The following is a 6129-nucleotide window of genomic DNA, read 5'->3' as shown; positions in this document are numbered from 1 at the left end:
GCATGTGATTTAAGAATGTTGATCAAACGGGAGATCACAAGACGTTCTAGCAATTAGGAGGCAAATGGTAGGACGGATACAGGGCGATAGTTAGAAATTCACACAAGGTCAAGGTTATTTTTGAGAATAGGGGTGACCACTGCATGCTTAAAAGGAAGAGTTGAAAGAGCCAAAGGATATGGAGGAATTGAAGATGTGGGTGAGAGTGAGAATATAGGATTGAGAGGGCATGTGGTAGAGGGAGAAGAGAAGATCAGGTTCCAGCTTTGTGACAGGAGAAAAGGAGTCAAGAGTGCAATGAGATCTAGATAGAAAAAGAGAGAGGGGGAAGGGAGAGAACGAATCTACTTGTGGATGGCATCCACCTTGCCTCAAGTGAGCAAAGGCTTGAGGAGAAATAAAGGATGGTTGTTAAGTGGGAGGAGAAAGTCAGTGGTGGGACTCAAATACATAGAAGACAGTGTGAATGAAATTGGAGTGTTGATGAGTGAGGAAAAAGTAGTGTTTGACCTTAAAAAAAGGAGCAGAGTTTTACAGAACAGGACAAAGGTTTAGTGTAGAAAATCAGACTGTGAGATTTCCTCCATAGGTGTTAAGAGCAGCAGTGTGATGTGATGAAGTGTGATGAGAGCGTGCTTGTGAATTAAACCAATGCATGGGTTAGGCTGCGTCTATAGTAAGCACGCAACAGAAGGCAAAGTTAGCGCATGCCTGTCGCTCCAGCAATCCCTGCACTGAGGTCCGAGGCGACGGGGAGGCCCTGCATCGCTCGCACGCACTGTGGACGACCAAGCGTGTGCCCATGATAATCACGGCCTTAGAGGGATGAGTGTGTCAGAGCCTAGAAGGGGCATATAGATGATGGAGGAGGAGGGAGGAGGAGATGATAGCATTGTAAGAGTTAACAAGATAGTTAGTTTAAGCAGAAAGTGAGGAGAGGTTAGAGATAAGGGTAGATGTCAGAGGAGAGAGTTCAATTAAGCTGAGGTATCGAGTAGGACAGGGGTGAGGGGAATGAGAGGTGGTGGATGATGAGAGCAGAAGAGGTCATGTACAAATAGACCTTGTTAGTCAGAGAGCAGTCATTCCAGAGGGCACGTGAGAAGTGAAGAGTAAAGTGAGACATGGAATGTGGATTACATTAGATGGGTTAATACGCTTAGCAGGGAGGTGGAGAGAGAGAGGCAAGAGGCAGAGAGTGGTGCAGGGGTTGAGGAAGAGATGTTGCATGTACCTTATCAGAACATTAAAGAACATCAATTCACACTGGTGCAGAGTTGATGATGAATCCAGTTCACCTCCAATTCAATTTTAACAGAAATGTTTCATTCTTCATTACTGAAAAAAAAGAAAAGTAAAAAACATTTCATTACTATTTTCAAAATGGATTGAATTCCCCCAACAATGACTATGTGTTACCAATATATCCCTCTCAGTCCCACTGCAGCATATACTGTACCAGTGTGAAAGTAGGAAGGTACACAGTACCGGTAAAACAATACGTGCCGGTACTATGCACCATATGAATTATAAGGGGATGTAAATCTCCCAGTCTCTCTCCATATCCGCAACAGAGCGGGCTCCGGTCAGTGGCATGGATGCCCATATATGGGTATGCTCATATTTGGGCATCCCATGTCACTGACCGGAGCCGGCTCTGAGTATAGGGATATATGCGGAGACGCAGAGGTGCAAGGAAATGGGAGGAGGCACGGTGAGAAACAGGGAGAGACCACAGGAAGATAGAGGGCAACAACTTCCACAAGGTACTTGTATGGGTAGAATTGTTTGTATTTTGTGCAGAGGGGGTAATTTCAGATAAAATACAATTCTCCACCCTCTACGAAACAATTCCACTTTGTTCAGTAAGCCAGAAAGTCTTGGTCCCATGTGGACTGAATTTAATGCAAATAAGGTCCTTAATACACAAGTAAAGAATAAAGTTACTTATTCTCTACTGTAAGAAGTGCCACATTGCCCACTATTTGGGTCCTGTGCCCAGATTGTGACCATGCATGGCAGAGGTGAGATTCCCCCAACTCCAATTTGCTACACTCTCCAAGAGAGATAATTGTGATCAGAGGTGGAACTAGGGGAGGGTGTGAGCAGGGTCACTGCCCAGGGAGTAACCTGACTGGGGGCACGGAAATCTCATTTAGTGCATATGTTGCGGCACTGCATTGATTGACCGGTCAATCTGCACTGCTGCCTGTCACAGTGACATCCTGATCGGGCACTGTGATCAGCTATAGCACTGACCCAGGTGAGATAGTTCAGCACTTTACAAGGAGGGAACAGATGTTGTGGGTGACAGATGCTGGAGGTAGGCCAAGACTGTTGGCCAGAGTAACGTGGAGACTTACTGCACTCTGCATGCCCATCCTCTCCCTGACATCAGGGGAAGGAAGTGGCCCTGGGGTGTGTGTAGGTATGCCAGATGTCAGTGTATGCATAAGTAAGTATGCCTGTGTAGTGGGAGGTGTAGGGGCGTTAAGCTGGAGGACTTAAAACAGGCACAAAAGCACATAGATACCTCTGATTATACCGCACCAAATGCTGATAATATCATGCTGTAGCTGCACTTTACAGAAGATGATGCAGATGTCATCATTGGTTGGTGGGTTCATTAAATCAATCCATCATATCATAACCACACTGTGCATATGATGTACTGAATCAGTAACACCAGGAAGACATCTCCATGTTAGGAGTAGAGTTGAAGTTAACAGAATATGTCCAGCACTGTGGTGTGTAGCCCATAAATAATAATTGTGCACATTACCAGAACAACATACTGTCAACTGCAAGATCATTTTGCTGCTTGTAGCGTATGCTCATCCTGTACAGTGTTGTAGTAGATCCGTCTCTTCAGTGTTCACTGCAACAAAAGTAAGACATTGCATTAATATTACAGACGTTTGGGGGCTGAAATCTCACTTCGCTGCGGACAATTTCCCTTTGCATAAGATTCTTGTGATTATGTCAATGATGATCAATAACTGCATCATAACACAGCCGCTCTATACAGAAGATGTACTTGCTCTCATTGGTCATTGAGGTAATACGTCACACAATGTACAGATATAGCAAGGATTATTTCTCCCACTTGTGCATTATGGCATTATGATGGGAAATGTTGTGAGATTCTGCATTATCAGCATCACTGAATCTTTTGGAAATTAAGTGATATTCTATGTTTTAATGCAATATTATGGGTGATCAGCCGGTAAAATAATAATAGCTTGCTGTATCTGTAGCCATGCTCTACCCATGATGTGCTGAACCAATGACTGCAGAGAGATTCAGAGTGCTAAACATGACTGGAACGCATCTCTGAATAATGGGCAGCAAAGCAGTGCAGAATAGGAGGTGAAAGTATTTAAAATGGAAGATCCTTAGCAGCTGTGTGGAGAGTAGACAGTACAGACTGACCAAGTAAATGGTAAAAGGAGTAACTTCAACATTACTTGGCTTTGTTCTCCACATTGAAGCTTTCCTCCTCTTTAAATCACTAATACTGATGCCATGTGTAACCTGTACTGAGAGTTATATAATCTACTGGCCTAGATGAAACCATATGATGCAAACAGGATCCATCCCACTCCAGATTCATAGAATTGAACCACCTCAACCTTTCATAACAATCACATAGAACTGCAGCTGTGCGCTACTGCACATGTTCTTGTTATGAATGGTAGTAGATGTGGTCCTTGGGTCTTTACTTCATACTGTAGCCACCCTCTACTCATGATGTATTGAATCAACGAAAACTTGCATGGTTCAGATCACAGGAAGGGGTAGAGTAGAGATGAAAATATTCAATGTGAAACCCGTAGCAGCCGGATTGTGTGGAGTCAATAAAACGACAAATACTAAATGGTAAATGAGAAATATACACATTGCTTATCTGTCTCTGTGTAGTAATTTTCCTTCTCTTCAACTGTCCTTCAAATTTTCTCTTTTGCAAGAAAAGGAACACATGGCTTCAATATTCACTTCTGTTCTGCAGTCATCCCTCCTGAAATAAAAGTTAAGCATTGCATTGTTATTATGATAATACATACAATAAACCTTGCTCCAAACCATTTGATGCAAAGCAAATCCACCTCCCACCCACAGCTGTGCTCCTTCTAGAGCATGCATGTCAAACTCCAGTCCTCGAGGGTCCCAAACAGGCCAGGTTTTCAGTAGGGATATCCTGAAAACCTGGCCTGTTTGCTGCCCTCGAGGACTGGAGTTTGACATCCTTGTTCTTGAGCTTCTACCACGCAAGTCATCCATGTGAGTGACACTGTACTGCAGTCCTGGTCTGCACACAATCTACTGAATCAATGACATCACACTGTAAAGGCAATCTACAAGATGTATTAGTTGTCCACACTTCCGAAATGTTACTTTTATGTCCAAATCACTTATTCCCATGACCTGATATTTGTATTTGTTATTTATAGGATTGTCACAAAGAGTTGATGAGGTCACCAAATGATAGTATGTAGAGAGAAAGAGAGATCTCAGAACAGAGCCCTGATGTATACCCACAGACAGATCAATAGAAGACGAAGACATGTTAGCAACAGAGATGGAGAATGTGTGACAGGAAAGTTATGATGAAAACCAGGATAGAACTGTGTTACGGATACCAAGAGAGAGTTTAGAATATGAAGGAGGAGAGTGATTGAGAGCATCAAACGCAGCAGATAGATCAAGTAGGATTAGTAGGGAAAAGTGACCTTGGGAATTTGCTTTAAGCACAGTCTGTAGAACGAGCTGTACGAAAGGCAGGTTGTAAAGGATCCAGGAGGGCATGTGATTTAAGAATGTGGACATTCTAGCAATTAGGAGACAAACAGCAGGAGGGATACAGGGCGGTAGTTAGTAAGGCACATAGGGTGTAGGTTGTTTCTGAGAAAAGGGTGACCACTACAGGCTTAAAGTAAGAGGGTAAAGAGCCAGAGAATAGGGAGGAATTGAAGATGTGGGTGAGAGTGGGGACTAAGAGATGCAGTAAGGTGTGAGGGGATACGATCTAGAGGGCATGTGGTAGAGGGAGAAGAGAAGATGATTAGCTTCCAGCTCTGTAAGAGAAGAAAAGGAGTCAAATGCAGAAGGAGAATTAGGTAGAAGGAGAGAAGGGGGAAGGGACAGAAGGAATCTCCTTGTGGGTGGCATCCACCTTGCCTCTGAAGTAGTCAAATGCTTGAGGAGAAGTGAAGGAAGGATGGCAAGTGTGAGGAGAAGGTTAGTGGAGGGAGTCAAATACAGGGAAAAAAAGACAGCGTAAATTAAATTTGAGTGTTGATGAATGTGAAAAAAAAGTAGTGTGGTTTGGCCCCAGAGAGCAGCTTTATACAGGACTGGAGACATTTTTACTGTAGAAAAATCAAATATCAATTGTGTGATTTCCTTCATAGGCATTAAGAACAGCGAGTGGAAGTGTGATGAACATGTTTGGGAATTTAGCCAAGGGTGTGGGCTAGAGGGACAAGTGTGTCAGAGCCTAGAGGGGGCATATAGATAGGAGGATAGCATTGTAAGAGTTAATAAGATTGTTAGTTTAAGCGGAAAGAGAGAGAGAGCAGAGAGGTTAGAGTAGATGTCAGAGGAGAGTTTAATTAAGCAGAGGCAAATCAGTGGGACAGGTAAGATGGGGTGAGGGGAATGACTGATTGTGAATGATGAGAGCAGAAGAGGTCATGTACAACTAGAGCCTTGTTAGTCAGAGAACGGACATTCCAGATGGCATAGGAGAAGGGAAGAGAAAAGTAAGGAAAGGAATGTGGATTACATTAGATAGGTTAACACTCTTAGCAGGGAGGCAGAGGCAGGGAGGCCCGATGTGTATATGAGCAGGTTCAAGATTATAAGAGATATCCCACACATCAGCAAACATACTGCACCGACACACTTTATTCGAGCAAATACCCGGTATGTACCTGGCAGATACCTGGAATGCGCCGCTCCTCACCTCTGACAAGCCCCGTTGTGTTTGCCTTCCCAGCCTGGGTTCATGCCTGGCTGACGGGCGGCTGATCTGTTAAATGATAATGATTAGGATTTAATAGGCTGCAATGCTTCGCGTGTCTACCAGATGGCATAAATTCATGAATTGTAATGCAGTATATATATATA

Source organism: Ascaphus truei, unplaced genomic scaffold (genome assembly GCF_040206685.1).
Source record: "Ascaphus truei isolate aAscTru1 unplaced genomic scaffold, aAscTru1.hap1 HAP1_SCAFFOLD_1729, whole genome shotgun sequence".
Lineage (NCBI taxonomy): Eukaryota > Metazoa > Chordata > Amphibia > Anura > Ascaphidae > Ascaphus > Ascaphus truei.
This window is presented reverse-complemented; position numbering follows the sequence as displayed.